At 40.4% G+C, this 9,729-nt stretch overlaps 2 pseudogenes; both read right to left on the reverse strand.

The window, feature by feature from the left end:
* Positions 1–3,776: 3,776 nt before the first annotated feature.
* LOC149192045 (protein DWD HYPERSENSITIVE TO UV-B 1 pseudogene) lies at positions 3,777–4,541 on the reverse strand (annotated as a pseudogene).
* Positions 4,542–8,762: 4,221 nt separating this feature from the next.
* Positions 8,763–9,527, reverse strand: LOC149192046 (protein DWD HYPERSENSITIVE TO UV-B 1 pseudogene; annotated as a pseudogene).
* Positions 9,528–9,729: the final 202 nt, after the last annotated feature.

A 9,729-nucleotide genomic window follows, 5' to 3' on the forward strand; every position in this document is an offset into this window, starting at 1 on the left:
TGACACTAATAGACCCCATCCAGTTCCTCGCAGATCAACCAAGTGTCGTGATCCCTGAGCGCAACTTGTTTCAATAAGTGGTCAGTAACGATGTTCCTCTCCCCATGGTGTGAGTGTCCCCTATAGCCGCCCAAGTTCTTGTTAGAGGTGGGGAGGGTGGTCGAAGAGGAGCTTTCCCACGCTTCTTCTTTGAGTCTTTCTCGTGTGCCTTATCTGCATCAATCAGATCTTGATGAGATAGATCTTCCCCTTCTATTGCAGATTGAGGTTCGTCCCGTGGGGTACGGGCTTCCTGAACATTATCCATAGGTTGATGTCCTTTCTTGATGACCAGAGGGCAATCTTTGTACACGTGACCGACTTTGTGGCATCTGTATGGTATGCCCTCGTAATCCAGGGGCTGCTTCCGGGTGAAAGACCTCCACTGTATGGTGATGAATTCCTACAACCCTCCCCTTGTATCCATATGCACCAGAATTCTGGCAAAGGCCATCTTGCCAGTGGATAGGTATGATTTGTCTGATTCCATGTATGTGCCGATGGAGTTCCCAATTCGTCTGAAAATGTCTTCAGACCAGAAGTGTAATGGGAGCCCTGGTAATCTTACCTAGATCGGGCCAACTCCAAGCTGCTCTGTGTCCGGGTCGAAAAGAGGGGACCAACGTTTCAGAAGGACCGGGGCATGCTCGAAGTGCCAGTAGGACGAGAGGACCCAATTCGTGAGGTCTGGCCTGGAGAAGCGGAGTGCAAACCACCCCTTCACAAACATCTGAACCGTGGGCAGGTCGGCCAAGTGGTTGCCCCAAACTTCTGAGACCCAAGTTTTCAGACGGGCCACTGTGTAGCTTCGGCCCCTTATTCTGCCCACTAGACCCTGTCTGCGAAATCCATAGTGTCGCTGAGCTGAATTTCCTCCTCAAGCCTGAGGAAGGTGTCCACCTCTTTGGTCTTGAAGCACTTTGTCTTCTTGCTTGTCCTGTCTTCAGCTGATGAGTTTCCTCGACCGTCTGGGATATGCTCCAGGGCTAAGGGGTTCACCGGGGGAGGGGATGAGTCGACAGGGGGGGCTTCCATAAAGGGGGCCTTATTATCACATAGGGAATATATTAGTTAATGTCCAAATTAAAAGAGATATATTCTTGGGCTAGCATGGATAACAAATAAATCGACCGCCCTAAACTGACTCATTGCCTCATCAAAGCCCACCGTTATCTTCTCGTGAAGGGAAGATGCATTCTAATCCAACGTGGCAACTTGAAGAGGCACGAGGAATTGGTTTAAATATGAGAGCAAAGGGAGCACAGGGGGCATTCTTCAATTTTGATTAATCATCTAGAGTTGAAACAACCTACATTGTGATCATCACAACTACCTTGTTTGTTGATTAAAGTGCACAATTAAGTTTATGTTTCCTCAGACCTTAGATCCAGATTAGGGGTGGTCCATTGAAAGAATTTTATCTTGCAACTAACCTATGGATGGGTGGAGAGTATGAGTTCCTCGTTCAGTCCCCAATCGAATACTCAGATAAGTACTATATTTCATACTTCTTCGATTTTAGACTAAGCAATATCTATTTAAATAGTTGCTTGATATTTTTAATAAACCACAATTCTAGATTGAATTCACTTATCATTCAAAGAATATTGTTTGCCTCATTAAATTCTTTTGCAAACATAAATGGATGGATAAATTTACAAATCGTTGATTTGGCACTCATTATGTATGTTACTTCCATAGCATGCCTGTGTTGTCTTGGCCAAGAGGCTCCCTTACATCGATACATTATAAATTACTATCCTCATAGGTAGCATACAAATCCATTTTAAGAGTTGTGGGAGTTTTCGGCCCAAGCTTATGATGCTTCAACCTAGGTTGTTACATATTGCTTCACAACTGTGGATTTGGAATCATTTGCCTGGGTGAATTCTTAATTGAACTAGGAATACATGTATTTAAATGAATTTGCATCTCTATCTCTCTACACACACACACACACACATCTATGCTCATAAATAAATCTCAAATTGTTCTATGGAATCAGTGCCCATAAGTGGCCAAATCACACATGATTTGAAGCCGTTAATATGATCAAACGATGGATTGGTCCAAATATTTCTTGGATGTTTAATGACGATAGAATGTGATTAGGCCGAACGAGTATGTGGTAAATTCAACCCAAGTTGTTGGTGAAATAATCCAAAAATGAATGGGAACATAAAGTGTATGAATTTAAATAGTTTAAATATGCTTATTTCGACCCCAAGCCACATTTATTTTATATAAACTGTTATCACAAAATCGTGTACTAAGGGCTGCTACTTAGCAAGATCTCATGAAACTGTTTCAGACCAGGCTTTAGACTAAGGTTTAGCCTCCTTAGTCAGAGAGGGCTCTCTCACAGATTTTTGATATGCATTAAGGGCAAGAAAAGATGGCTAACTCTTTTAAACAACACATGAAAAATAAGATGGTTGGACAAATATCAAATTAGTCTTCATTGGGCTTATGGAGTCTCACCCATTTCAGTAAACAAAAGCACTGTCTTTTCATGGAAGTCAAGGCTCTTTACATCAGATGTTCAAACATACTTTACATAAACCACAGATTGCCAAGCATACAGGAAGTCAGAGCATTAAACATGAATTCTGAGTGATTATGCTGTAACAATACTGTAAAAAGAACACTAAGAGAATAAACCACCATACATTTGAACAATATGATCTATTGAGAATCTTGAGAAGAAACAACAGCTGTTTTTCTATTACTGTAATAAGTCTTTTACATCAGCCAAAATGAAACTCTGTTTTTTCATAAATCTCCCAACCCTGTTTACATCAGAGTTTCTCCTATATATAGGAAAACCAAAACTCAAACTACCTTGAGTCTCCTCAACAAGCATGAGGGGAGAGCTCGATGATCTACCATTAATTAACCTTATCTATTTCTAAACAAACTTAATAAATACAAAAGGTATTGCGCTGTAAATACATAGAGTCCTAATCACATTGACATTCTAACTCTATCTCCTCGTATGCATGATGCTTTTGTGAATGCTGCCACATGTCCTCTTTCTGTTTCGGTTGAGGTATCTTGAAGGAGAACACACTGAATGAGCTGGCCTTGGATTCCAGTCACGTAGATGGCTTCATTAATTAACCAAGGGAGGTGCTCTGTTTTCACGGCCTCTGTCTCCCATCACTCTTCATCACTTTAAAAACATGTCCTCTGCTCTTTAATTCTTCCCAAACAACGCATATCACCACACCTTTCAAATGAGCTGGAAGCCTTATGAGCTGAACAGGTGTACAAACCGGATCACCGAAGACTAAAACCAAAACCCTAATAATTCGGTCATAAAGTACCTTTAACGAGACTTTAGCTGGAAACAAAACATTTCACCTTTTTGCAATGCACATCTGTCATCTTCTGAACAGCTAGGATAGTTTTGAATAGTCACCTTTATGCTCTTGAAACATTTCATTCAAAATTAGCTGACCTCAGCATCAATTTCATTTTTTCTCATAAAACAGTCATCTACAGCAGTTTCGTAGCGCGCTACGAAACTGCTGTGTGACTTAAAAAACACAGTCTTCCTCTAAACTGCTCACAAAATTGAATAGTTGCTGTTTGCTAGGCTTCACGGTTCACCATTTGAACCAGCCTATAAATAACCAACTGCTCATATTCATCCTTGAAGACCGACAACACCGCAAGCAAGTCTGCCACCAGCATTTCCTGTGCTCTTACTCAATTCATGGCCACCTTTGCCAAGATCATGTCTGAGCACAGCATATACGAACAACTTTTTTCTCACAACTCCCACTAATAATGTAATCCCTCCCATTCATATAATATGACCGAGTATAGTTCTGAACACTTCCTGTAGGAGTAATGTCAAATTTCATATGTAGCCTTCCATCCACAGCTAAGTGTTGCTTGACCTCATTATCCACAGTTGAGGAAAGGATATAATGATCATCACGAGAAAAGCACACCATCACATTCCCTCTTAAGCTGGTCGTTGTATACAAAGGATGTGTAGGCTTTTGTCGTAAGTCCCAAGTTTTGATTTCCTGATCAAAAGATGAAGTCGCAAACAAGTATGGGGAATGATGAGCAAACTTTACCACATTTATATGGTCACGGTGGAGATCTTCGAAAACTTGTAACCGTTTTCTACTGCACACATCATACAGAGCAACATGTTTTGAATATCCACTAGCAAGGAAATAATTATCTGTTTCATTAATATGGACAGATGTTAATTTCTCAAACTCTTCATATGTGTAAGTGGCAGGGTTTCTACTGCTGCTGCCTGCACCATATCTGGAAGGAAGAACAGTTGAGCGCATTCGGTTCACATCATACAGTTGTAATGTGCCATTGTCAGAGCCAGCAATAAGCTTGGAAGGGTCCTTGTTGAACCAACAGAGACCAAGAATACTATGATTTGCTCCAACTGACTGAACATGTCCGACAATTTTACCACTTTCATGGTTGATCACAACCACTTCCCCATCCAAAATCCCGAAGACCATCAAACTAGCATCAGATGGATGATACTCAAATTGTCTGGGCTGAAACTTCTTGTTTGTCCTTAAGCATGTTGTACAAAACAATAAAAAGGTCGTCCTCCAATGTTGTCGACGCGCACAACCACAGCATAAAACTTGTATATAAGCAAACCATTTCCCTTTCCACTCATATGATGCTTGTAATCTAACTCCAGATTGTCGACGAAAGTATCAGAAAACAAATCGGTGCTATAAAGGATGGAGTCCAGCTTTGAGATCTCGTTGCTCCAGCACGTTTCAGGCCTTCCTTCTTAATTATAAAGCTTGCCCTTCTGAAAGCACTGGATACAAGGGCAAGCAGACATCCTTTAAGATTGCTTGATGACAATCCGCTCTCAATTCCTCTTAGTCTTTGCACTAGGACTCCCATCGCTGACTGTTCTTAGATCCCGGCCAATCTACGAAGTCTGCAATCCGAGCATGAGCCGGAGAACGCAGTTAATTGGACTCGAATTTCTTCTGCCGTAACCATTACAAAAATCAAACTTTGTGATTTGACCTTCCAACATCTATTTCTGAGTCGTAGTTTTCATCCAAGAGCAGAGCCTCAATATGAACACCTTCATAACTTCGGTTTGTAATGCAAACAATGTTTGCACTGCATTCAAGGGTGCGCAGTCCTTCCCTTAGTTTCATAAACAGATATAATGTCCTGTACCATTCCAGCAACTTCCTCCAAGGAATGATTTGAATCCTTTACGTCACCAAGGCCGTCTTCAAAGGAGTTTTGTCTAGCAGTCTTTTCATGTTTCACTGAACCAGGAGTGCCATTTGTTGAACCTACCTTAGCAAACTTCCCATTGAATATCGAAAGAGCTAATCTCCAAAATGTTGGTACATGGTGCACAATGACAGATGTAAGCCTACGAATGAGTCTTCCTCTGAGAGCATCTGCTTCTTCACCAGTCGCTTCTTCGCTCCATCCTTTTTCCACTCGTAAAACCCTTCAACTGACACAAGGCAATGATAACTTGGAATAAGTCGACGAACAGAAGCCTTCTCATAACCGATTCTGATCGAGCATTGATTTCAAAAAGGACCACGGTTTTGAGACTTGAGTATGAAACAGAGTTTTGATGGACCTTTGTTGGTGATCATGAGAACCTGCCACAACAGCTGTGAGCGCAAAGCAAAATTACCACTGGAATGTTCCCCTTCAATGGAGTACAAGCCCACATATAACAGCTTGACAAACCTCGTTTCCTGCAGTGTTTCCATCAATTCACTTTAAATATCTGTCATTTCCCAATTTCGCAGCGCAGCCAGTGCAAGGTCAGTGTTTTCGCTACGAAATCACTAAAACAGATGGCGCTGCGAAACTGCTAACGGATTTATGCGCTGCGAAAACACCCTGACTTTAAGCTAGGCTAAATTTTTTTTTGCAACAGACTTTTCAGTGATAACAGCGGCTTCACTTGGGATAGTGTGCCCTTGTGGTACACTAAGAACTCGCAGGTCCAGTGCCTTACCCATTTATGACAAACAGAAATTTGCTTAACAAGCATGACTGTAGGAGAAAGAAAGCTACATCTACTGAAAAAAAAAACATGCTCAGTTAACCTTGAGCTTATTTGCATTTACCTCTACCTACCTACCCTAACCATTTCAACTTCCTTCTGCTCAATCAATATGAAATTTCCAATGTAGCCAATCCTCTGTTTTATCTGATACTTGGTTCCTTTGACTGCATCGGAATTCAGAGCCAATATGATAGTGTGATGACCGCTGCCACTGAAATTGTCTCTGATCTTCTTTGAAAAACTGAAATACTGGAGAGTAAAACTCTTCCATGTAATCAGCTACAGGATCCCAGAATACATGATCAGCTTGTTTTTCCTTGTAACTTTCCAGCTGTGCAAACTGATCTTCAACCACAGTGTTCAGTTCCTCAATCGTGAAAGAGAAAGGAACCAGCATTGTCTCCTTGCGTTCTGCCATAGAAAACTTCTGAGAATAATGATCATGATCATGAAAACTGTATGCCTGAATTTGTCCTTCTAAACCTTCAATTTCTTTTTCAAGGTCCTCAGCAAATTCATCCAAAAATCTCATCCTATCCTCTGCCTTGCAGTCAAAGGATTTTAGATATGAGGATAAGGACAAAGAAAAAGATTCATTTGTGTCTTCTTTACTATGATCATCATTCCATTGTTTGAAACCCTCAACTGAAGGAGAGTTTACCACCACCTCTGACCTATCTATCCATTCCTCCAAAAACATAAGCCATAAGCCTTGAAATGACTTAACGGATTTGATAGGGAAACTTTCAATCCATTGTTTGCATTTCCCTTGAAGTGAATCATAAAATAACATAATGCAAACATCCTCATGTTTAACTCTAAGAAGCTCAGTAAAATGACAAAAATCTGTTATATGCTTCAAGGTTAAACTCAAATCTTCTCCATTGAATTTTGGACCATTCCTTAGAAAATATGCATCCTTGGGAAAATGATTTGGGAAACCATGAATTCCTGAAAATCTATGCATGCATACCTTGAACTAAGAATGGCAGCTTCTGGGTCCTTCATAACTCCAGTGGAATCACCATGAATGTATGAACTTTGAATTCTTCAAAATGGAGTCGCCAAGGTAGATTTGCAGCCTCGAAAAACCTCTTTGAACTCCTGCTACCTTCAGAAATTCAATCTTCAAACTACGGGAGTGAGTAATCTTCAGTCTCCCGGCAGACGCACCAAAATGTTATCACAAAATCGTGTACTAAGGGCTGCTACTTAGCAAGATCTCATGAAACTGTTTCAGACCAGGCTTTAGACTAAGGTTTAGCCTCCTTAGTCAGAGAGGGCTCTCTCACAGATTTTTGATATGCATTAAGGGCAAGAAAAGATGGCTAACTCTTTTAAACAACACATGAAAAATAAGATGGTTGGACAAATATCAAATTAGTCTTCATTGGGCTTATGGAGTCTCACCATTTCAGTAAACAAAAGCACTGTCTTTTCATGGAAGTCAAGGCTCTTTACATCAGATGTTCAAACATACTTTACATAAACCACAGATTGCCAAGCATACAGGAAGTCAGAGCATTAAACATGAATTCTGAGTGATTATGCTGTAACAATACTGTAAAAAGAACACTAAGAGAATAAACCACCATACATTTGAACAATATGATCTATTGAGAATCTTGAGAAGAAACAACAGCTGTTTTTCTATTACTATAATAAATCTTTTACATCAGCCAAAATGAAACTCTGTTTTTTCATAAATCTCCCAACCCTGTTTACATCAGAGTTTCTCCTATATATAGGAAAACCAAAACTCAAACTACCTTGAGTCTCCTCAACAAGCATGAGGGAAGAGCTCGATGATCTACCATTAATTAACCTTATCTATTTCTAAACAAACTTAATAAATACAAAAGGTATTGCGCTGTAAATACATAGAGTCCTAATCACATTGACATTCTAACTCTATCTCCTCGTATGCATGATGCTTTTGTGAATGCTGCCACATGTCCTCTTTCTGTTTCGGTTGAGGTATCTTGAAGGAGAACACACTGAATGAGCTGGCCTTGGATTCCAGTCACGTAGATGGCTTCATTAATTAACCAAGGGAGGTGCTCTGTTTTCACGGCCTCTGTCTCCCATCACTCTTCATCACTTTAAAAACATGTCCTCTGCTCTTTAATTCTTCCCAAACAACGCATATCACCACACCTTTCAAATGAGCTGGAAGCCTTATGAGCTGAACAGGTGTACAAACCGGATCACCGAAGACTAAAACCAAAACCCTAATAATTCGGTCATAAAGTACCTTTAACGAGACTTTAGCTGGAAACAAAACATTTCACCTTTTTGCAATGCACATCTGTCATCTTCTGAACAGCTAGGATAGTTTTGAATAGTCACCTTTATGCTCTTGAAACATTTCATTCAAAATTAGCTGACCTCAGCATCAATTTCATTTTTTCTCATAAAACAGTCATCTACAGTAGTTTCGTAGCGCGCTACGAAACTGCTGTGTGACTTAAAAAACACAGTCTTCCTCTAAACTGCTCACAAAATTGAATAGCTGCTGTTTGCTAGGCTTCACGGTTCACCATTTGAACCAGCCTATAAATAACCAACTGCTCATATTCATCCTTGAAGACCGACAACACCGCAAGCAAGTCTGCCACCAGCATTTCCTGTGCTCTTACTCAATTCATGGCCACCTTTGCCAAGATCATGTCTGAGCACAGCATATACGAACAACTTTTTTCTCACAACTCCCACTAATAAGGTAATCCCTCCCATTCATATAATATGACCGAGTATAGTTCTGAACACTTCCTGTAGGAGTAATGTCAAATTTCATATGTAGCCTTCCATCCATAGCTAAGTGTTGCTTGACCTCATTATCCACAGTTGAGGAAAGGATATAATGATCATCACGAGAAAAGCACACCATCACATTCCCTCTTAAGTTGGTCGTTGTATACAAAGGATGTGTAGGCTTTTGTCGTAAGTCCCAAGTTTTGATTTCCTGATCAAAAGATGAAGTCGCAAACAAGTATGGGGAATGATGAGCAAACTTTACCACATTTATATGTTCACGGTGGAGATCTTCGAAAACTTGTAACCGTTTTCTACTGCACACATCATACAGAGCAACATGTTTTGAATATCCACTAGCAAGGAAATAATTATCTGTTTCATTAATATGGACAGATGTTAATTTCTCAAACTCTTCATATGTGTAAGTGGCAGGGTTTCTACTGCTGCTGCCTGCACCATATCTGGAAGGAAGAACAGTTGAGCGCATTCGGTTCACATCATACAGTTGTAATGTGCCATTGTCAGAGCCAGCAATAAGCTTGGAAGGGTCCTTGTTGAACCAACAGAGACCAAGAATACTATGATTTTCTCCAACTGACTGAACATGTCCGACAATTTTACCACTTTCATGGTTGATCACAACCACTTCCCCATCCAAAATCCCGAAGACCATCAAACTAGCATCAGATGGATGATACTCAAATTGTCTGGGCCGAAACTTCTTATTTGTCCTTAAGCATGTTGTACAAAACAATAAAAAGGTCGTCCTCCAATGTTGTCGACGCGCACAACCACAGCATAAAACTTGTATATAAGCAAACCATTTCCCTTTCCACTCATATGATGCTTGTAATCTAACTCCAGATTGTCGACGA

This window comes from Pinus tabuliformis, chromosome 2_2 (assembly GCF_031772625.1).
Source record: "Pinus tabuliformis cultivar Carrire ecotype Pingquan chromosome 2_2, CPIR1, whole genome shotgun sequence".
Classification (NCBI taxonomy): Eukaryota; Viridiplantae; Streptophyta; class Pinopsida; order Pinales; family Pinaceae; genus Pinus; species Pinus tabuliformis.